Source organism: Aegilops tauschii, chromosome 2 (assembly GCF_002575655.3).
Source record: "Aegilops tauschii subsp. strangulata cultivar AL8/78 chromosome 2, Aet v6.0, whole genome shotgun sequence".
NCBI classification, from domain to species: Eukaryota; Viridiplantae; Streptophyta; class Magnoliopsida; order Poales; family Poaceae; genus Aegilops; species Aegilops tauschii.
Window position 1 is genome coordinate 482,884,399 of NC_053036.3, and position 24,616 is coordinate 482,909,014.

Sequence of the window (24,616 nt, forward strand, 5' to 3'; positions counted from 1 at the left end):
CAAAACCACCATCTCGCCTCTCCCTCTTCTCTATTGCAAGACCACCGTCTCGCCTCCCATCTTCCAAAGCTAGCACCGGACCACTCAGAAGGACATCTATGGAGGGGATGCAACAGCGAATCTGGCAGATCGCCGGCGGCGACCAGGCAAAGTTAGCCAGGTTGAAGGAGATCCTTACTTGGTTTGACAATGAGTGGGAGATTTCGAGGACGGTGAGGGCCATGTGGCAATGTATGTGAAAGAGCGAGACGACAGCGATGAGGGCGGCGATGTACTCCTCAGCGGCAGTCATGCCGCAGTCCTTCGAGTTCATCGAGTATCTCCTCTGGGCGATGGAGCAGATAGATTCGCCCGAGGCGAAAGTCAGGCGGAGGTGGTGGGCGTACAGGTCGAAGGTCGAGCACCCAGAGGATAACGAATCGATCGAGTATGGTGTGCCGTTCGTGAGGGTGCAAAGCCAGCCGGAGCCACAGGAGTATTCGTTCTCCCACCGCAAGAGGAGGTCGGATGGCGCGACGTTGCTTCCCCACTGTTCTCCACGGTTCCCTGGACGCTCACCTCGTTTCAACGGCGTCGGTAGGGTTTAAGGTAAGCTTCGCACTAACCTAATCTTCCATCTGCTCATGATTACAATCAGTGTGACAGCTAATAAAAATCATGCTTACAATCAATCTCCGAGTACTACACCAATCACCCTAAAATAGCTCTGGACCTTTGGGTCAAAGTTGTGACACTGTGTACAAATAAAGAAAAATAGATTGGTGCTTCTTTCAGAAAAGAGTACACCCCTAGAAAACTGCCAATATAAGCTACTAGTATTTTTTTAAGTCTAAGCTACTAGTATTTGGTTAGAGGATTTGCTGCCGAGAAAGATCTGTCCACAGTGAGCGCCACACATCCCACTGATGGTGGTGGATGCCAATGCTTAGATGGAGCAGGGTTGGTGTCGGTAATTTTTACTTGGCACCTAGCACTCTGCATATATGCCGGTTCCATCCGTACATTTGTGCAGTTCCACCAAAATGCAGCTGAATAACCCTGTTTGCACAGATAATGAAAAGGCGTGATTACATTATAGTGGCACTAGTTGATGAAACATACACTAATAAACAGAAGAAAATATTACATCATACTGGAAATCGACCCAACTCTCCCCGATACACCTTCTGCCAGTGATGAACATCAGTGTACAGCGGTAGTACAAGGAGGGGCCTTGAGACATTCAAGTCTCTATTTTTGTGCAGATCAACTAAAATTAAGCACCCCAGTTTGCAGAAACGCTTAAACATTAACAATGGGACTAGTTGATGAAACATACATTAACAAAGAGAAGCACTTTCTTTATCTACATATGAAATGAAATGATAGAGAGGACACTCGCTCTATTTTAACTGTATTATTACTTCATTTTATCAGTGACACTAGGGTCGAGCAGGTGGCAAACGAGGTGTACCGTGTGTCGCAAGGATGAAGGCCGGGGATGCTTAGACTGGATTGCTGAAGCTGGCTCTTTCAGTCCCTATCTTCCCCCTGATGTTTTTGTGGTAGCATTTGGGTTGTAATCCAAACTTGGTCAAGCTGGTGCTGCGTCCCCCTACCTGCCTAGCTTATGTGGCGAACTTGTCTCCTGCTAGTACTCAATCCGTTCTAGTAGTAGTTGCATAACTGCCCATTTACACTGAGATGTTGTCGGATAATGGTTCTCTATGGTTGGGTTTCTTTAATGAAATCGGAGGGAACCCCCTCTTTCGATATATAAAAAAAACAGTGGCACTAGCGGTGCCAAAACATTGCCTCAAATTAATAGTGCCACTAGATTAAGGTGCAAAATAATAACATTACTTTTTTATCATGGCAGTGCCAAAACAGTAGCACAAGAGCAGGATCAACATGCAGGATCTTTGGCAAACGGTCAGACCAAAAAGGAACATACCTCGTGATGGGAACCATATCTGCAGTCAACGCCATCGTAGAAGGGATGACACTAGTCACCAACATGGATGATTCAATTCATGGGAGCTTTTGGTGCAGTTCACCTAAAATGAAGCAATGTCCCATGAGCTAGTAGCTTCTTCTTCTTCTTTTTTTAAGAAAAGGGCTCCTGCCCCGGTTCCATTTCCATCAGAAAACGAAACCCATAGAGCTTCTTCTTCATTAGTTGCAATAAAATTGAGCAACATCAAGGTTGGTCGTGAAGCTCCTGGAATGTTCAACTATAATTTGGATATCATTTGTGCAGTTCAACTAAGATCAAGTGTCGGGTGGTAGGTGCGACATATGCCAACGGGTGGCTTATCAATGTTGGAGCCAGTAAGACATCGCCGGTGCCTGGAAACGGGATAAGGCGAAGGCATGCACGCCGGCGAATCTTACCCAGGTTCGGGGCTCTACGTGGAGATAACACCCCTAGTCTTGCTCTGTGGGGTCTCCGCATGATCACTAGATCAACACAAGTGGCTACAAGTGCTGCTTGAGCTGTTTGGCTAGAGGTGGAAGAAAGGCAAGGCTAGCTCTCCTCTTTCCTCTGCGTAGTGTCTAAAACTATCTCAGAGATCAACCCTTTGCATGGGTGCCCTAAGGGGTTTATACAGGCCTACCCCCAGGGATACAATGGTAATCCGGCTGGGTGCGGGTCCCAGCCGTCAGTGTCTGTGCTCGCCGGCTTCTCCGCCGGCCGTTGGGGCCCGCCGACTGGTGGGTCCCGCCGGCTACCGGCCTCTTGGTCGACAGGCCAGCCCCACCGCCCGGGGGCCTTGTCGGCGGCTGGTTACTGTTGCCTCGCCCCTGATGACGAGGGCTTTCTCGAGGTAAGCGTGGCTACAGTGCCGCCGCCTGCCGGGCTCTCACTGTAGCCTCACCTCGTCTTGTCTCCTTAATGATGCACATACTTCGAGGGAGGGAGGTAGCCGACTATTGGGAACCGGCTACGCCTCAGGCCGACTAGGGGAGGCCTGGCCGCCTTCGAGCGTCTCTCTGGCTGAAGGGGCCCGCCGCCTGCGGGCCGTACTGGCGCCTATCGTGGGTGACGTCACGGTCAACATGGCTACAGTGTCGCGTCGGACGGGGGATGGCTGACCCGTACGGCACACTGTGGCCATGCATGCTCCGGGATTCGGTGGTGGCAGGCTGTACTGTGGCCACGCCCCGTCTCATCACCGTTATGTGGGTGCAGCCCTGGTGGGTGCAGCCTTGGCCGGCTTCCGGGAGTCGATCTTCTTGTGGCCGGCTTCTGGGAGTCGTTCTTCTTATGGCCGGCTTCTAGGAGTCGGTCTTCTTATGGCCGGCTTCTGGGAGTCGGCCATCTTATGGTTATCTTCGGGGAGGTTCCCGAGGTCGGGTCGCCTTCCGATAGTCGGCCTGTGAGATAGCCGACCAGGGGAAGGCGGCCCAGTGTTTTGGATCCTTGAAGGCCCGATCGGCCTGATAATTTTTCAAAGAGCCACGGGGAGTCGGTTAGGCTACCCGTGGCCATGTACTCCGACAGTAGTCCCCGAAGCTGGTTGGGCTTCGAGGCTGAGAAGAGGACGAGAAGCTCGGTCAGCTTCCTATCTTGAAGAGCCAGCAGCTAGGAGCCGACTTCGGTTGGGTACGCCGTCTTCGCGAGATTTTGAAGTCTGAAGGCGGGAGTCGGTTGGTGCGCACGCCGGGTTGCGGGCCGGCCGCTCGGCGCCCGTGTACCACGTGGCACCCTCCTGCTGTAAAAAGCCTACCAGCCCACGCGCGCGACGGGACGTCGCCGCAAGCCGGGGGCCCATCACTCCCACGCCTAGGCCCAGGGGCGGATTCTCTGTGGCCCAAAGCGGGCCGCACACCTTCCGGCGGCAGTTTCTTCACGTCATTAGGGCGCAATAATCGCGGGACGTGGGGGAGTGGGCGCAGTTAATCCCACGTTCCACCCCATGCCTCGCTTCTTCGGCTTCGCCGCACGAGGCTATAAGTAGGGGGGAGGGGGAACGGCAGGCGCTCGCACGCTCCCCTCGCTCCGCCATTTTCTTCCTTTCCTTCTCCCCCGCAGCAGCCCTTCGCCGCCGCGCCGTCCCTCTAGTCTTTGCACTACCCCGCAGTTTTGCTGCCGCGGGGCCGTGATTTCGCCGTCGCCGTGACCTTTCTCGTCAGCTTCTTGTCGTCATGCAGCACGGCGGAGACTGGGACGGCTCCAACGTCCACGCGGACCACATCGACTTCCTCCGCAAGACGCGGCGGATGCCCGGCGAGGACCCGGTGCGGGTCCGTCTTGCGCCGAAGAAGGAGATCTCGCCGGTGCCGGAGGAAGGTGAGCGGGTAATCTTCCGCTCGCACTTCCTGCGCGGCCTCGGCCTGCCCGCGAGTGCCTTCTTCCGCTCCTTCCTCGAATTCTATCAGCTCCAGCCGCACCACCTCACTCCAAACACGGTGGTGCTGCTGTCCGCCTTGTCACTCTCTGCGAGGGCTTCCTCGGCGTCCTTCCCACCCTCGAGCTCTGGGGGGAATTCTTCCAATCCAAGCTTGGCACCCGCATGCAGGGTGTGCCGGCTCAGAGCGGCGCCTTCATCGCGGTGCGGAGGCCGGCAGCCGACAACCCCTTCCCTGCCATCACGCTAATCTAGTCGGTGAAGCTCTGGCAGAAATCGTACTTCTACGTGAAGAACGTTGCCCAGCAAGGCGACTATGTCAATTTGCCGGCTTACGTAGCCGACCCGCCGGCTGGGAGGTGGCCCGAATGGTCCTATCGGGCCAGGACGCTGTCACCGGCTAGAACCGCCGCCGTCGCCCGACTCCAGGTAATGATCCAGCCAGAGGGCCTGACTGGGTCCGACCTGCTGGCCGCCTTCGTGGTGCGCCGGGTGCTCCCACTTCAAGGCCGCCTTCATTTGATCAGTCAAACGAGCGGCCAACTCGATCCGAGTCGGATGTGCACCAAGGAGATGCCTCATGACGAAGTGGCTCATATGGTAAACTATCTCGCGAACTGCAAGCTCTCCGCAGAGTGGCAATTTGGCAAGGAGCCGTACTCCCGTGCCAATCCCCCGCCTATGGTATGCTTTCTTTATCTTCTCTTCTTTAGTTTTGTCACCAAGTTTTTCTTGGCCGACTCTGACCAGTCGGCACGTCTTGGCAGAGCCCTCTCCTTCAACCTGCGGTCGGGACAGCGGGGGCGGATCGCCAAGTTCTCCCTAACCGGGCGGAGCATGACTTAGAGGACCCCGACTTAGGGGCCACCGCCATGGACGATAACACCAAGGCAGGAGGCGGTGAAGCAGGCGGCGAAGCAGGCGGCTCCGGGCTTGGAGCCAGCTTCGACGACTGGCCGGATGACGACGAGGCGGAAATCGTCCCGCGCCGCCAGCCGGCGTCCGACCATGGCACGGATTCATCCGCCGCGCCGCCTGCTCGAAGCGGCACGCAGAAGCGCCGGGCCGCGTCGAGCTTGTTCGGCAGTCGACCGAAGAAGCCCGGGGCGGCGGCGACCAGGCGGGACGAGGCGGCCACGAAGGCGGCCCGCTTCCGCAAGGTGGTGAAGCAGCCGCAAACGGTTTCGGCGTAAGTGTTGATTCTCTTGCATATTCCTTCTTCTTTTCTTGTCGATTTCTGAATCCTAGTCTTGACTTATCAAACAGGGCTCCACTCTCTCTTGAGCGGGTCGCTGCCGCCTCCGTGGTTGGATCGGCGGGAGGATCCGCAAACACTCGCCGCATGGATCCCCGTGCCAAGCTTCAAGCGGCAACGAGCAGAACGCGCGGGAGATGCGGGAGGAGCGGGAGGCGGAGGAGCTGAGGGCGGCCGCTGCCAAGGCGGCACATGAGATGGCGGAGGAGTCGGCAAAGGCACAAGCCGACGCGGCGGCCAAGGCTCAGGCGGAGGCTGCAGCCGCAGCGGCGGCGACGGGGGCCTTGCTTGTCACCCCCCTGCGTGTCGCGGCGCCCGAGATCCCGGAGCCCCCGCCGGAGGAAGCCGGTGGCTACCTGCTGGGGATGGAGAGGGAGGAGGACGACATCGTCGTCCGGGAGAGGGAGGCGGCACCACCATCACCGACTAGGGCGGACCGAGGCGGCTAACTTGACGGGCCGCCCGTGCGGCCGGCTAGAGGTGAGCCGGCTGCGAAGACGGACCTGGTGGTCCGATCGTCATCATGCCAGCGCGCGGGGAAGGCGACTTTGGCGCCGGACCCGCAGAAGGCCGCGGGCTCTAGCTCGTCGACCCAGGATCCGGAGACAGCCAGCGCCAGCTCGGGGTGGACGCCGGGTGGCGGGACGGCCGTGGTGAACGTGGCGGCGCAAGAAGTCCGGAACCGGCTTCAGTCCCAGGCCACCGTGCTGAGGTAGTACAATGACGAGTTCCTCGCGACACGGGCGGCCATTCGGGTGAGTCTTCCCGCTTTTTTGTTTCTTGATCTTGATTTCTTCTGTGGGTGCGCGTCAGCGCGCCCTCTCGGTGTAGTCCCCGAGTTCCGAGTCGGCTGCTGAGCAGGCGGCTTGGAACTTCTTAGTAGACTTTGATTGCTTATCTTGCTCTTGTTCGCTTCTCTATCCGACTTGCAGGACTACCACAACCTCCGTGCGGCTGCCTTCAACTCCCAGGCTCGGGAGCTGACCCAGAAGACTGCTGATCTAACTGAGAGCCCAAGTAAGTGCTTCATCTTTTATCTCACGTGGGGGCCCGTCAGCGCACCCACTGGGTGTAGTCCCTGAGATTCGGGCCGACTGCTGAGCAGTCGGGTCGGATCTTTCCTGACGACTTCTTTCTTGTTGCTTTTTTCTTCTTTGCCATATCTGCAGAGGCCAATGCCAGCCTGAGGGAGCAGCTGGGTGGGACCCAGACCGCCCTTCGCGCCAAGGAAGCCGAGTTTGACGCCATGGTCCAGGAACGTGACCGCCTGGTCAAGAGGCTGGCCGACCAGGAGGAGAGCCACAAGGCGGCCCTGAAGGTGGTGCAGGACAGCGAGGCCGCCCTCCAAGCCGAGTACGAGACCGGGGCGGCGAGCTGGGCTGAGGCAAGGCAGTCGCTTATCAGCGGCTACGGCCAGATCGAAGACTTGGTCGATGGTAGGGCGCCTTCTTCTTCGTTTCTTGCTTGCCGCTTGCCATTTAGTCAATTCTCTGACTTTGTGTTTTTTCTCTTTCTTTCTTTATTTCTTGTGCAGAGTACTTTCCTGGTTACTCTACCGCCGCCAACCAGGTCGTCGAGGCCCACCGCGAGGCACGAAGGCAAGCCGGTGTGGAGATCGCGCCGAATGCTTGTCGGTCGCTTGAGGAGCAGCTTCTGGCGATCCAAGCCCGCCTCCAGCCGGCTCACCGCATGCTTCGCTATCTTCAGCACGTTGGGGCGCAAGTGCTGGCCGCCCTCTGGCCTGGCGAGGCGGTTCCCCGTACCCCCAGTCGGACTGCCGACTGGCTGGAGGTAATGGTTGGCCGCTTCGAGGCCTGGAAGGCTTCTGTAGCTCGGTCAGGCGCCAGGCGGGCGCTGGAGTTCGTCAAAGCCTGGTATCCCAAGTTGAGCTTGGACCAGCTGGCCACCTGGTGGTAGGAGGCTGACGAGGATTTGGAGGCGGTGCGGCCGGCTATCATCCAGCGCGCTTCGGCAATCGCCGACTACACCGACACCAGCGCCTTTGCTCCTGAGGTGGATGATATCGGCATTGCTTAGCCGGAGGAGTGGTTTGGGCTGAACCCGGCGTATGGTGAGGACTCGGTGGAGGAGACCGACTCCAGCGATGAGGGCGAAGAGGAGGAGGGAGAGGATGGTGAAGACGCCGTGCCAGACGGTGGAGCAACAGGCCAGCCTCAACTTGATCGTGCCTCCAGCAACGAGGCGCGTGCGACGCGCCGCCTGCAGCCGGCGATGATCAAGCCGAGACTTGCCAGCCGGCCACTCCTCCAGCCGGCACTGCCGTCTCCACCGACCAGCCCAGCTCGCCTGTTGCGCCCTTAGTCTGATCCGCCGCCTTTGCTTTCCTGTTTATTGCGCTTCGAACAATATTTTGTTAAGTTTGCGCAGTTCCACCCACTTGGGGTGTATTCAAATTTTGTTGACTGCCGGCCTGTTGAAGGCCTTATGTCTAAATATAATCATGCATGTGTTTGGCTTCCCATTGTTCTTGCTTTTCATCCTTTGGTTGTTTCCTTTGCCGCCCTCCCTTGGTCGCTGCCTTCCTTGCCGGACAGCTGCTCTTAGTCTATGGCTAGAGAAGTGCTTGGCCGGTTGGGAGGGCAAGTACTCTAGCTTTCTTGGATTGTAGCGAAGTGAATGGGAATCCGGCCAGCCGGCTGTTCTGACAGCAGGTAGGTGTGGCGGGAGGCCGGCTTGTGTTATATAGGTTCGTTAGTCCTTAGCCATTTTTCGTGTGGGCATCCTTTCCTGCCTTTGGCTCTTGCCAGTCGGACAGTCGGTTCTTCGAGCTGCGACTGTTAATAAGAGAAGGCTCGGGTGCCAACACACTACTTGTCTGACTGCAGGTAGAACTTTAATATAACTCAAGGCGGCCAGTCCCCGGGCCGACTGGTCGAACCCGGTGCTAGATAGAAAATGTAATAGTACATTCATAGGTATGACACTCGTCATTCATAGATAAAGGAGGGTAGTCCCCGAGTGCGCCTCGGGGGGCCCGTTGTTTTGTACTTAATACAAAAGGTAGCGTGATACATACTGCTTTTAACTGTAAAATCTTCTCAGGAGATTGGCGTTCCATGGTCGTTCCGACTCCTTGCCGGAATCATGCCTCTTGCGTGCCTTCGGCTTCTGTGCGTCGACCAGGTAGTAGGAGTCGTTGCCTAGGGCCTTGCTGATGACGAATGGGCCTTCCCAAGGGGCCGAGAGCTTGTGCTGGCCGGCTGTTCGCTGGATCAGTCGGAGCACAAGATCGCCCTCTTGGAAGGATCTTGGCTTGACCTTCCGGTTGTGGTAACGGCGCAAACCCTGCTAGTAGATGGCGGACCGGCTGAGTGCTAACAGCCGGCCCTCTTCCAGCAGGTCGACACCGTCTTCTCGCGCTTCCTTGGCCTCGCCTCCGTGTACATGGTGACCCAAGGCGAGTCGAACTCGATGTCAGTTGGGATGACAGCCTCGGCACCATATACAAGGAAGAAAGGAGTGAAGCCGGTTGACTTGTTCGGGGTAGTACGCAGACTCCAGAGGATAGCCGACAGCTCATCGAGCCAGCAGCCGGCTGAACGCTCTAGTGGTACGACCAGTCGGGGCTTGATGCCGGAGAGGATGAGGCCGTTTGCTCGCTCGACCTGGTCGTTTGACTGCGGGTGGGCAACGGACGCTAAGTCCAGTCGGACGCCCTGTGTCGCGCAGAAACGTGCCAGTGCTCCCTTGGCAAAATTTGTGCCATTGTCGGTGATGATGTTGTGTGGTATACCATACCGGGTGGTGATATCTGCGATGAATGTCACAGCAGTCGGCCCGTTCAGCTTCTTGATTGGCTTCGCTTCAATCCACTTGGTGAATATGTCCACGGTGACAAGCAGATGTGTTATGCCGCCGTGGGCCGTCTTGAATGGGCCCACCATGTCCAGCCCCCAGACGGCAAAGGGCCAGGTGAGGGGGATTGTCTTGAGGGCAGAAGCCGGCAGGTGTTGCTTGGAGCTGAAGACTTGGCACCCTTTGCAGCATTTGACTAATTCCTTGGCGTCTTCCAAAGCAGTCGGCCAGAAGAAACCATGGCGGAAAGCTTTGGCGACAAGTGATCTTGAGACCGCGTGGTGGGCACATTCGCCTTGGTGGATATCCTTGAGGATTGCTATGCCCTTCTCTGGCTCGACGCAGCGCTGGAAGACTCCAGTGACGCTACGCTTAACAAGTTCTCTATTTATTATTGCGTATGCTCCGGCTCGGTGTTGAACTAGTCTTGCTGAGATCTCATCAGTCGGCAGCTCTCTATTTACTAGGAAGTTGAGGATGGGCTGGGCCCATGATGGAGCCGTGACTTCTTCTATTGTCAGTACGGCTACTGTGACCCGGGTGGGTGGGTTGGGTGGTGAAGAGTTGGAGTCGGCCACCGCCTGTTGTGTCATTGCAGTCCCCGGGCCGACTGCTGCAGTCGCCGGGCCGACTGCTGCAGTCGCCGGGCCGACTGCTGAAGTCCCCGGGCCGGGTTCTGAAGTCCCCGAGCCGGGTGCGACTACGGTAGTCCCCGGGCCGCCTGTCGAAGTCCCCGAGCCGCCTGCTGGGTTCCCCAAGTCGGATCCGACTACATCAGGGGCAGGCGGTATGAAGATGGAGTCTGATTCTGGAGACGGCTTGATAGACGGTTTGAGGAGACGTTGGAGAGAGACGCCGGTTGGTATAGCTTGTCGGGTGGAGCCGATCCATGCCAGGGCATCTGCTTGCTCGTGTCGGCCCGTGGCACGTGGAGGAACTCGCATCCTTCAAAGTATCCACTGATTTGCTGGACGAGGAACCGATAGCTCACCATGTTCACGTCCTTGGCGTCCCAGTCACCGGATGACTGCTGGACCACCAATTCCGAGTCGCCGTAGCACAGGATCCGGTGTATGCCGAGTTCTTTGGCTAGCCGGAGCCCGTGTATGAGCGCCTCGTACTCGGCCACATTGTTGGAGGTGGCAAAATGAATTTGCAATGTGTATCTGAGTTTGTCGCCCTTGGGAGAGGTGAGGACGATGCCGGCTCCCAAGCCGGTGCGCATCTTGGATCCATCGAAGTGCATCCACTAATGAGTGGAGTCGGGAGCCGGCGGTAGGTACTGGGTCTCGGCCCAGTCAACAAGGAAGTCGGCCAATGCTTGGGACTTGATGGCGGTGCGGGGCTGGTAGAAGATCGTGTAAGGAGCCAGCGCAATGGCCCACTTAGCCACCCGGCCCGATGCATCCCGGCTGCCTATCATCTCGGCAAGTGGGGCAGTGCATACGACCGTGATGGGATGCTCTTGAAAGTAGGGCTTCAGCTTCTTGGCAGCAAAGTACACTCCATAGCACATCTTCTGGTAGTGCGGGTAGTTTTGCTTCGAGGTGGACAATACTTCGCTCAAATAATATACCAGCCTCTGGACTAACTGAGCTCGGCCTTCTTCTGGGCGTTGGACCACGATAACTGTACTGACCACTCGGCTAGTCGCAGCAATGTAAAGGAGCATGGGCTCTTTCTCAGTCGGCGCTGCAAGGACAGGCGGTGTGGTCAGCATCTTCTTCAACTCGTGGAAAGCTTGGTCTGCTTGGTCGTTCCACTCGAAGTGGGTGGACTTCTTCATGAGTCGGTACAGGGGGAGAGCCTTCTCCTCTAGGCGGCTGATAAAGCGGTTTAGGGAGGCCAGGCACCCGGTAAATTTCTGAACGTCTCGCAGCTTGGTAGGAGTCTCCATTCTCTCTATGGCATTGATCTTCACTGGGTTGCACTCAATGCCGCGTTCGGAGACAAAAAAGCCTAGAAGCTGGCCGGCTGGTACTCCGAACACGCATTTCTCAGGGTTGAGCTTGATCTGAAACCGGCGCAAGTTGGCAAATGTTTCTCTGAGGTCTTCCAGCAGGGTGCCGCGCTTCTCTGTCTTCACCACAATATTGTCTACATAGACGTGGGCATTTCGGCCGAGTTGCTTGAGGAGGCATTTCTGCTTGCAACGCTAAAAAGTGGCACCGGCATTTCTCAAGTCAAATGTCATAGTCAGGTAGCAGAAAGCTCCGAATGGTGTGATGAAGGCGATCTTCAGGCGGTCGGCTGGATCCAACTTGATCTGGTGGTAGCCTGAGTAAGCATCCAAGAAACTCAACAGCTCGCATCCGGCTGTGGAGTATATCACTTGAACAATTCCTGGTAAGGCAAACAGATCTTTGGGGCAGGCTTTGTTGAGGCCGGTGTAATCTATACACATACGCCGGTGACAGGCGGCGGGGTGGGATATCTCTCCCCACGAGGCGGGGGGGGGGGAGGCGGATTGCCTTGTCGTTCCACCGCTCGGGGGCGGCCTTCTGCGTAGCGCTTAATGGTGACCCGAGTCCGATTGCGGCTAGCAGCCGGCTCCTTGTCTTTTCTTGCGCGGGCGCCGCTTGCAGTCGGCGTCCGGGATGTCGCGCCGTGCTCTCGGCGTGGGGGGGGGGGATTTTCAGCGTGGGCGCCGGCTTCATGTCGTTCTGCGGCCGCGTTGATCAGTTGCTGGATGCGTCTAGTCATGTAGGGGAGCTCATCAGCCCCCAGCCCATTCAGCTCATCTACGGCTGCCTGAGCGGCACGCAGGTTCTCGAGTGGTGTGGCGTAGACTGGGCGGTCTGCTCCCAGCATGCTGGCGATGGCTGCGCCCCGCTTCTTGACGAGGCCGGCTCGGCTCGGCCCGCCAGGAGGCTGCGTACCAAAGGCGGCACGGTCGACTTCGCGCTGGTGAGCCTCAGTGAGGCGTCTCATGGATGCTATCTTCTGGCCCTCCGCGATGAGGGCGAGGCGGCGTGCCTCCAGAGTCTCGGCGTCGGCGTCGGCCGGGATGGGAACGGACAAGTCGTGCAGCGCCGCTTGTAGGGCGTCGTGGGCGTTCTCGCCCGAGACGGCGCCGTGGCTGATGACCAGCACCTCAGTGACAGCGCTGCTGCCACTGTCGGCTCGAGGGAGAGGGTCGTCGATGATCACCACGTTGGTGGGGAAGGCGTCAACCGATGCCGTGTCGGAGTCGACAAGCATCGGGTCGGTGGAGCCGACCGACTCCAAGTCCAAAGCAAGCTCGCTGGAGACGTGAAGCTGGTCGAGGAGGCTGACGAGGCGGCTCTTGGGGTAGTCTGTGCCCGCGTCGGACGCAGGCTCGTCAGAGATGCGAGCCTCGCCAAGAAGATCGGCGAGGCAGCTCGCCGCGCAGGCGTCGTCGACGCCTTGCAGCGCGTCAGGCGAGCGCCATCGGGCGTAGCGGGCTGGCTACGCTCGCGGGGGAGGAAAAGGGTTCCCGTCCAGAACAGGTCTCCGGACGACGGTGCACCTGGCCCCATGGTGGGCACCAAATGTTGGGTGGTAGGTGCGACATATGCCAACGGGTGGCTTATCATTGTGGGAGCCAGTAAGACATGGCCGGTGCCTGGAAACGGGATAAGGCGAAGACATGCACGCCGGCGAATCTTACCCAGGTTCGGGGCTCTCCGTGGAGATAACACCCCTAGTCCTGCTCCGCAGGGTCTCCGCATGATCACTAGATCAACACAAGTGGCTACAAGTGCTCCTTGAGATGTTTGGCTAGAGGAGGAAGAAAGGCAAGGCTAGCTCTCCTCTTTCCTCTACGTGGTGTCTAAAACTATCTCAGAGATCAACCCTTTGCATGCGTGCCTTGGGGGGGTTTATATAGGCCTACCCCCCAGGGATACAATGGTAATCCGGCTGGGTGCGGGTCCCAGCCGTCAGTGTCTGTGCTCGCCGGCTTCTCCGCCGGCCGTTGGGGCCCGCCGACTGGTGGGTCCCGCCGGCTGCCGGCCTCTTGGTCGACAGGCTGGCCCCACCGCCTGGGGACCTTGTCGGCGGCCGGTTACTGTTGCATCGCCCCTGATGACTAGGGCTTTGTCGAGGTAAGCGTGGCTACAGTGCCGCCGCCTGGCAGGCTCTCACTGTAGCCTCACCTCGTCTTGTCTCCTTAATGATGCACATACTTCGAGGAAGGGAGGTAGCCGACTATTGGGAGCCGGCTACGCCTCAGGCCGACTAGGGGAGGCCTGGCCGCCTTCGAGCGTCTCTCTGGCTGAAGGGGCCCGCTGCCCGCGGGCCGTACTGGCGCCTGTCGTGCGTGACGTCACGGTCAACATGGCTACAGTGCCGCGCCGGACGGGGGATGGCTGACCCGTACGGCGCACTGTTGCCATGCATGCTCTGGGATTCGGGGGTGGCAGGTTGTACTGTGGCCACGCCCTGTCTCATCACCGTTATGTGGGTGCAGCCCTGGTGGGTGTAGTCTTGGCCGGCTTCCGGGAGTCGGTCTTCTTGTGGCCGGCTTCTGGGAGTCGGTCTTCTTATGGCCGTCTTCTGGGAGTCGGTCTTCTTATGGCCGGCTTCTGGGAGTCGGCCATCTTATGGTTATCTTCGGGGAGGTTCTCGAGGTCGGGTCGCCTTCCGGTAGTCAGCCTGTGAGATAGCCGACCAGGGGAAGGTGGCCCAGTGTTTTGGATGCTTGAAGGCCCGATCGGCCTGATAATTTTTCAAAGAGCCAGGGGGAGTCGGTTAGGCTACCCGTGGCCATTTACTCCGACATCAAGCGTGAAATGTATATATCTGTTTGCAAGAAAAGGTGGAAAGGAGGGTGACTAGCAAGTGATGAAACATGCATCAAATGAAAAAAAGCATGTTCCTTATCTGAATGGCAATCGTACAAGGACAGTAGCAATTTCTAGCAACTTTGCTAGATATTAGTGTGGGCACTAGGATTAACTATGACAACCGTTAAATACGACATTACTTTAATGGTGCCATTGCTTCATTTTACCAGCAACATTACATTAACAGCTGCTACAGAGTCGGTATTTGGGCACGGGAGAGTAGGCGGACCAGGACAGTTGCATCTCTAATGAAAAGAAGCAACTTATCTTAATGGGAAATTTAGCAGGACATGAAAAAAAGTGCCATTGATTCATATTACTGGAGGCATTACATTGAAAACAACATTGGTTTAACGTGTCCTTACTTTTAACAGTGCGACTGCTACATTTTACGAGTGGCATTCCATAAGAGTGGCTCGGGGCAACAAACATCAGAAGAGGATATCTGGGTTGGTCCCATTTTTGTTCGGTATATAGCCACCTTATACTGTGTGAGGCTAGCAGATCTAGTGCTGGACTTACTCTGTTGACTTGTCCCCCAGTCCCCACTTTCTTTCCTTTTTCAACCAATAGATCGGGTTTATATTGAGTTTGTACTACGTTCCCTTTTATTTCCCTATTAGACCTAGAGACCAGTTGGATAGCCAGTCTCTGCTACTTTCGGCCCCATTATTTCCTCTTTTGAACAAGTCCTAGATTCAGGTAACAAATCTTCACCCACCCCCACCCCCTTTCTTCCTTGTTTGAACCAAGTACTACTAGATTCGAGTGCATGAACAAGTTTTACCTCTTAACAGTAAAAAAATTAGGTGGTTTTCGAACAGCCGATCGATCCTATCTACACGAGGGGGCCTGAGAAATAGTAAAAGATACAAATGCAGCGACGTGAGGAGCTCGGGAAGTAGAGCAAGGCCGGTTTCGAAGGAAGTTATACCTGAGGGTCGCCGGGATGTCGCTAGGTGGGCGGCGGGAGGCCGGATCTGTCCACACTACGACAGCGAGGAAGAAGGGGTGGGAGACCCTCCCTCGCCAGTGATGATTGGGAGAGAACGGCAAGGCACGCTGATCAGGACGCGCCGGCAGTGGGTAAGAGCCGTCGCCGAGGACGACCGCATGAATGTTGCACCTTCTCACCTTCCCCGGTGGAGAGGATCCGGCTGGATCCGTGACCAGCGGTGAGTAGAGAGAGAGTGTGTGTGTGACCACCGCTGTCGTGTTTAGATCTGGAGAGGACGAGACAGTGTGAAGAGAGCAACACTAGCAAGCAAGCACGGAGGCTCCTGCCTATATAGTGCAGTACTAGATTTCTTTTGTCCACCGGCCGGAGCCGGCTTGACCTCGGCAATGACTGTCGAGAAGTCTTCATGCACGTGCCCCGGAGGCGCAGTTGTCGTCATTTTGATCTGAAGCACCGGATTATAACATATAACACGAAAAAATGCCACATGACAAGAAATCATAACCTCACTGCCCAAAGGAGACAAGATGAATCCCGACGGACAAACTAGACGAGGATCAAAGCTCAAATTAAAGATAAACTCGTAGAAAAGGGGTCCGTCGATAGTAGTCTTCGTGCATGTGCCCCCAATGACTAGCCCAACTCAATTGTCGCTGTTTAGCCCTCGCAGTGATCCGAAGCACATGAGACACCTAATTTTGCGAGATGACAAGAAACCTTTTTTTAGATTTCTCACCAAAACTATAGCCCTGTACAACATAGCCTGCACGATATGTAGACGATAGCCAATCCAGGCGTGTCGCTGGAGTCTGGTCACATGCATGGACAAACTGATCTTCCGTGTCTTGCAGGGATCGTCCAGGTACCAAGGTGGAGTATGTGCTTCTATTAACTCAGCCGACTTGCGGGGCCGGGGAGTGTGCCTATGGTCGGTTCTCAATTGCGGTCCCACATGTGTGTGCAAACACAATATGACGCGGGTTCCATTCGGAGAGCGGCGTCTCAGACCGACCGACCGTCTGTGGTGCGACGCGAACGCGACAGGCGTGCTGTATACTCCGTACATGTGTACCACCATTTTCTTGAGGCTTTGCTCCATGGCGCAATCCATGGATACGAAGTTAGTATACTGTACTATTTAAAAGTCGAGGGCGGGGCTTTTCCCACGCGGTAGGCGGGGCAGTTCCGCCTAGTCGGTTCGACAGAGACGCGAGAAGATGAGGGAGTAGGCTGCTGCAAACGTAGGGATGTGTGATTTGACAGTGAGTTACTGCTGGACAGGTTGGCCCCGGTGATTTGCCCTGCCATTATCATTTTAACTGCGGCGCTACGACCGGCTTGAGTCTCCTGATTCCTGACCACCTCCATACAGGTGCCTCTCCCGATGCTCCACCATGTAGAGGCTGGCTTTTGCTTGAGAGCCCACTCCTCCACTTTTTCCTTGCCTCTTTCCCCACATATGCAAAAATTCCATGTAAAGCGGGTTTATAGCCCACTATTGTACTTGATCCTACCGGTGCTAAGCCCGCCACATAGGCATAAAGTCTGATGTGGCAAGTTAATTAAGAAGAGAGAGACTAGTTTAGTGACCCCAGGAAGAAATGGTGCTAAGCGCGTGTACCTAGATGATACACTAGTTTGGTGGTAGGCGCGACCATGATACGGGCTGCTGGCAGCCCTTGGATCTGAGATCGAACGATCGCATGCTAAGTTGCTGAAAATTTACAGAATAACCCTCCGGGATAGGATATTCACCCATAGGTCTAGAATCACGCCATGCAACCGTTCGATCTCAGATCCAAGGGCTCTCAGAAGCCCGTATCATGGGAGAATGGAAAGCTTCTTATCACCTGTAATTTTCCCGACGCTTGACATGACATCGAAAGCCATTTAATTGGGCGTCGAGTAGACATGACATCTAATTGGGCCCCCATAGTACTGTGCATGAATCCATTTATCCACCAGGCAAGCCACTACCCTGCCATTCGCACGCGCCCCCCACTCGACATTTTTACAATCGATAAACCACTGCTAGTCGTCCCGTCCTTTCACATTCCAGTAGTTCCACTAATACTAACCCTCCTCCCAAATACATGGCGTCCCAAATCTCCATGATCGGCGGTGGGTACAAGGTTAGAACCATCACCGGCGATGAGTTCGACGTCATCTACACCCGTTCTTCCGCAACGGTGAAAGAATGCCTTGCTTGCTTCAAACGCATGTTCGAAAACTCAAATGATGAATGGGTCGCTGGGCTAGATGTTGAGTACACCACAGTCCTGGGAAGCGAGAAGAAATTAAAGGAGGCAAAGAAGAAGAAGCCTGTCGTGATCTAGGTTTGCGTGCATGACTTATGCTTGGTCTACCACATATGCCATGCCGACGTTGAGTGCGAGGAATTTAAGAAGTTCCTCAAGGACGGCCGAGTCAAATTCGTTAATGTAGACTTTAGGAATGACAAGGAAATCCTGGTCAGATAGGCCTCGTTGTAGGCGACCCCTTCGACCTCCAGAAGGAAGGGCTGGTGCCCTCCCTTGATCAACCTTCAATGCTGACCCTGGCAGGAGCCATGGTTCATCCTTCGTACGGTAAACTAGAGAAACCTCTGTACACGTTTCATCGTCATGCATGGTAGTGGAATGTACTAGATATGGACCACATCCACTACGCTGCAATGGATAGCTACCTTTGTTTCAATATCTACAAGGGTTGGATGAAGAGCAAGAGCCAAGTGTGCGGTTCAAGCAAACAAGTATCGTCCAAGAGGAGGAGGGACAAGGACGAAGTCGAGGACGTGGACGAGGACTCCGAGTAACGTGGCAGTGTCGTTGCTCATGGTGGTTCTAATGCAGTGTGTACCGGATTAGTTGCTTAGTTTAATTTCTGGTGTGCTTAGTTTTATTTGAGGGGTGTGTTGTGCTGAGCCCCCAGCAGAACTATGTTATGTTTGTTCTCGTTATATTTCGTACATTTCATCTTTTAGTTGGTATAGTACTACCACTCGTTTCTTGACATTATATACGTACAATATATATGGCCAACATCATATAGCCAGCAGTTTAGTTGTCAAAGAATTTCAGGGTGCTTAGTTTTGTCAAAGAATTCCAGGGTGCTTAGTTTTATTTGAGGGGTGTGTTGTGCTGGACACCATTAACTTATCATTGTGAGAATCGGCTTATTTTTGTCATGTAACATGGTCAACGGGGTTTGACGTGAAAATAACAATGTTTAACGGCATTTCTGAGCAAACATCTAACTTAACGATGGCATTTTTTAGATATCTAATTGCATTTTTGAGCAGGCATCTCACAATCGATGGCATTTTTTGAGTAGTTGTAACTTCTAATGGCAAAACTGAGTAGTGATACACAACTAGTGGCATAAATAATAAGAACCCGAGAATTAAATAGGGCTAATTTCTTTATTTCTTTATTTCTTCATTTCTTTATACCTTTGTGTGCGAAACAATATACGCTCCCTACCGCCAGATTTTCTTTACAGAGGCAACATAGAACTATATGAGTGCCCTGTTAAATTTTGGAATTATTCTGGGTTCGTTTGGCCTTTTTTATACATTAATTGAGTTTCTGGTCATTTAATGTGCATAATTCAAATTTGAACTACAAGCACATGCTCCCGTGCACCAAAGTTGACTGAAAAATCACATGTGTGTCCTCGGGTGAATTTCTAGGTCCCATGCAAGAAATGGGAATGAAATTCAAACATCTGGGCATCGTGGTTCGGCCGAGAACATTGAGAAGCTTGGTTTTAAAATTCTTGTAAATCCAAAACACGCCTGAAAATCATGAAACTTGGCATGGTGTCATGTCATGGTACTACCATGCTGTGGTAAGAAAAATGCAGAATAGGAACAAGTTTTGGTATAAGTTTCTTGCAAACCGGAGCTTCTCTCAAGAAGGCTCGTGGTTCTGAGAGGGAACGTGTCACCTTTGTGTGCATAATTCAAATTTTAAATACAAGCACATGCTCCAGTGCACCAAAGCTGGTTGAAAAATCACATGTGTGTCCTCGGGTAAATTTCTAGGTCCCATGCTAGAAATGGGAATGAAATTCAAACATCTGGGCGTCATGGATCGGCTGGAAACATTGAGAAACTTGGTTTTTTAATTCCTGTAAATCCAAAACACGCATGAAAATCTTGAAACTTGGCTTGGTGCCATGACATGGCACTAACATGCTGTGGTAATTTTGCTGTCCGATTTGCGAAAGCGCACACATTAACAATCAACAAAGTTATTTTGGAACAAGTGCTGTCACGTTACAATCGGAAAAAACAAGTATTATTGAAACCGTGGGCGTTCTATTTACCATTTACGTGCCACCACACGTCCCCTTTTTTATTAGCTAGGAGGCGCCGTGCAGGGTAGCTATTTGAGTACGGGAGGCGTGCGATCATACCCCTGCGCGTGCTTATCGGGAGGAGAGCCCTTTGACCTCCATCTGCCGTCCACCTCTGTCCCAAGGTACCATTAATGGCGCCCGAGCCTCTGTTTAATGGCGTGGCAATGTCTCACTCGACTGAGATTTAAGAGAGAAAAAAGAAAATCTGAAAAGAAAATTTCGCACGGATCTTGATGTAAGATCCGACGGACCTATATAGCATCTACTGTGACTTATAGCAAGATTGACGAATATATATAAGGACGAAGAGAGTGGATAATAATTGTCTTACATAATTAGGAAGATAATTAAAAAAGCCACATGCGGCTACGCCCGAAATACACAAGGGCAAAAGAAGAAGGAAGACACATACAACGATCTAGCTCGCTGATCTCTACTTTCTTTATGCGCTGCAGGTCGCGGAGACTAGTTCTCGCGGCGGGCGATGATCTCTTTCATCAGTTTCATGTCCTTAATACGCTGCTTGGCAGCATCCATGGATTCCTCCACCAGCCTGTTGCGCTCGATGCGGAGCATGGCATTCTCGTCCATAAGTTTCTTGATGATGACGCCCGTCCTTTGTAACATGGCAGCGGTCTCCTCCTCCTGCTTCGCCCTTCCGGCGATCTTCGCCCTCAGCAGGTCGCGCTCGCCCCCGACCTTTGCATTGCCCTCCCCGAGTTGCCGGATGAGACCGGTAGCCTCGTCCTGCATCCTCCCCCAGCCAGAGATCTGATCCATCTGGCTATGGACTATCGCATGCATGCGCCTGCCCGCGAGAAATTTTCCCAGGCAGCCGCGTGCGGCGGGACCTCCCTGTTGCTTCGGCGGCGCGGCGGGACATCTCTGCTGCATCCGCGGTGTGGCCGGACCAGTCTGCTACATCGACGGCGCGGCGGGACCTCCGTGCTGCTTCGGCGGCGCGGCGGGACCTCTATGTTGCTACTGCTATGCGGCTGGACATGTTGGCTGCTTTAGCGGAGAGGCGGGACATCTCTCGTGCTTCCTCTTCCATGCCCCCCTCTCCCTGGTGGAAATCTCTCGACCCAGAACTCACGCTGGCTATGGCTTGATTGTTTCTTGTGGATGAGGAGTTGAGGAGGAATGTGCAGTCATCTTAGCATAGTAGTATTTATAACCGAGTACTACTAATACGCTCCTAGGTGGGAAACCGTTTAGGTTGTGATCGGTGTGAACAGGTTTGCAATTAAATATAGCGTGGTAGTAGTACTAGTAATTTGGAAATGTGACGAGACGCACTCAAGATTTATTGACGGTTCTAGTTTCGAAGTGCAGCACTATTCCCGGATGGCGTAACGTCGGCACGTTTTCTCGACCGTGGTGTAGAATATGCCATGGTACTACTAGTTCTTTTTCTACTGCTGTGTATGTGCAAAATCTGGCACCGTTGGATACATATCTTATGCTTGGCGTTCGACAGGAATAGCCTCGTGGCGAGCTATAGACTAGTCTTTTTTTCAGACGCATTACACCTATCTCTCGGGACTTCTCGCACGCACCATCACTGCTCCCTAGGCCGATGCCACCCACATACAGTTGTACTCTGAGAAGAGGTGCATGCACACACTCGTCCTCTCTCACACACGCATCTGTAGCTACGAATTGTAGTGTTCTCAACCATCCGATTGGCTCTATCATAGGTTTCACGTTGCTCCTTGGCCTTGAGATTGAGATGTTTTAAACGCGGAGGCTAAGATGGAGGCGCGAGGTTTTTGTTAATGTGCGGGCTGCACACGCCACCAACACGACACGAGCTTCGTCTGCCTGGTGCGCATGCAATCGGGTGAGTTGTCCAAGTATAGACACAACCAGTCCCTCGTTGGTATCCGCGCCTCGACTTTGGCTGGTCATAGTGGAGAGTAACATAGACCAGTTACTAGTCTATGTTACTAGTACCTTCATAGTGGGTAGTGTCATATAGGAGTACGTAGTAGTATATGCATAGTTTTTCTCCATGGCGCAATCCATCGATACTACTATTATACAAATGTATACATTTTTTAAAAGGCTAGAGGGCAGGTAGTCTAGCTTGGTCCTTTTCACGAGAGGCGGGGGCCTTTGTGATTTGACGGCTCATTACTGCTGGAAGGCGGGACCTTGTGATTTGACTGCTCGTATAAATGTGTTGAAGACCTGAGGAGGAGCAAAGAACCGTGCGGTATACTCAAGTTTTCCACTGGAGTACGATGGAGGAGCACGAAACACGGCAGCCCAGTGCCATATCCTCTACTCTCTACTCTCATTATATATTACTAGCAAGAGGCATTGTTCTATTGGCGATAAAGAATGATCTAACTTGCTAGTCATCTCATTTTTAGCATTTTTAACACCCGAAGCAAAATAAGAAACACAGGAGCAAAAGAAGAAGGAGGATTATCACCCCAAAAAAACAAGGAAGACGCACACACAAGTCTGGGGTGCTGCTCTCACTACATGAAGGGTTGCTGGCCGCGGAGTCGTAACTGCTTCTTCATCGCCTCCACGACCTCTGATAACCCACAAGTATAGGGGATCGCAACAGTTTTCGAGGGTAGAGTATTCAACCCAAATTTATCGATTCGACACAAGGGGAGCCAAAGAATATTCTCAAGTATTAGCAGTTGAGTTGTCAATTCAACCACACCTGGATAACTTAGTATCTGCAGCAAAGTATTTAGTAGCAAAGTAATATTTTTGGTGTTTTGTAGTGATTGTAACAGTAACAATGGAAATGTAAATAAGCAAAGAACAATATGTGAAAAGCTCGTAGGCATTGGATCGGTGATGGAGAATTATGCCGGATGCGGTTCATCATGTAACAGTCATAACATAGGGTGACACAGAACTAGCTCCAATTCATCAATGTAATGTAGGCATGTATTCCGAATATAGTCATACGTGCTTATGGAAAAGAACTTGCATGACATCTTTTGTCCTACCCTCCCGTGGCAGCGGGGTCCTAATGGAAACTAAGGGATATTAAGGCCTCCTTTTAATAGAGTACCGGAACAAAGCATTAGCAGATAGTGAATACATGAACTCCTCAAACTATGGTCATCACCGGGAGTGGTCCCGATTATTGTCACTTCGGGGTTGCCGGATCATAACACATAGTAGGTGACTATAGACTTGCAAGATAGGATCAAGAACTCACATATATTCATGAAAACATAATAGGTTCAGATCTGAAATCATGGCACTCGGGCCCTAGTGACAAGCATTAAGCATAGCAAAGTCATAGCAACATCAATCTCAGAACATAGTGGATACTAGGGATCAAACCCAAACAAAACTAACTCGATTACATGATAGATCTCATCCAACCCATCACCGTCCAGCAAGCCTACGATGGAATTACTCACGCACGGCGGTGAGCATCATGAAATTGGTGATGGAGGATGGTTGATGATGACGATGGCGACGAATCCCCCTCTCCGGAGCCCCGAACGGACTCCAGATCAGCCCTCTCGAGAGGTTTTAGGGCTTAGCGGCGGCTCCATATCGTAAAACGCGATGAATTCTTCTCCTTGATTTTTTTCTCCCCGAAAGCAAATATATAGAGTTGGAGTTGAGGTCGCAGGAGCTCCAGGGGGACCACGAGGTAGGGGGCGTGCCCTCGGGGGGGCGCCCCCCACCATCGTGGACAGGGTGTGGGCCCCCTGGTCTTCATCTTTTGCAAGGATTTTTTTTATTTCCAAATAGACGTTCCGTGGAGTTTCACGTCATTCTGAGAACTTTGTTTCTGCACATAAATAACACCATGGAAAGTCTGCTGAAAACAGCGTCAGTCCGGTTTAGTTCCATTCAAATCATGTAAGTTAGAGTCCAAAACAAGGGCAAAAGTGTTTGGAAAAGTAGATACGACGGAGACGTATCAACTCCCCCAAGCTTAAACCTTTGCTTGTCCTCAAGCAATTCAGTTGACAAACTGAAAGTGATAAAGAAAAACTTTTACAAACTCTGTTTGCTCTTGTTGTTGTAAATATGTAAAGCCAGCATTCAAGTTTTCAGCTAAGATTATGCCTAACCACATTTGCAATAACTCTTAGGTCTCATGTTTACTCATATAAATGGCATAATCAACTAGCGAGCGATAATAATAAATCTCGGATGACAACACTTTCTCAAAACATTCATGGTATGATATAACAAGATGGTATCTCGCTAGCCCTTTCTGAGACCGCAAAACATAAATGTAGAGCACCTTTAAAGATCAAGGACTGACTAGACATTGTAATTCATGGTAAAAGAGATCCAATCATAGTCATACCCAATATAAATTAATAGTAATGAATGCAAAAGCTGCGCTCTCCAGCTAGTGCTTTTTAATAAGAGGGTGATGACTCAACATAAAAGTAAATAGATAGGGCCTTCGCAGAGGGAAGCAGGGATTTGTAGAGGTGCCAGAGCTCAATTTTAAAATAGAGGTAAATAATATTTTGAGCAGCATACTTTCATTGTCAACATAACAACCAAGAGATGGCGATATCTTCCATGCTACACACATTATAAGCGGTTCCCAAACAGAATGGTAAAGTTATACTCCTCCTCCACCAACAAGCATCAATCCATGACTTGCTCGAAACAACGAGTGTCTCCAACTAGCAACAGTCCCAGGGGGAGTTTTGTTTGCAATTATTTTGATTTAGTTTTCATAAAGCATGGGACTGGGCATCCCGGAGACCAACCATTTTCTCGTGAATGAGGAGCGGAGTCCACTCCTCTTTAGAATAAACCGCCTAACATGGAAGATAAGGGCAGCCCTAGTTGATACATGAGCTATTCGAGCATACAAAACAGAATGTTTATTTGAAGGTTTAGAGTTTGGCACATACAAATTTACTTGGAACGGCATGTAGATACCGCATATAGGAAGGTATAGTGGAATCATATGGAATAACTTTGGGGTTTAAGGGATTGGATGCACAAGCAGTATTCCCGCTTAGTACAAGTGAAGGCTAGCAAAAGACTGGGAAGCGACCAACTAGAGAGCGACAACAGTCATGAACATGCATTAAAATTAATAAACGTTGGATGCAAGCATGAG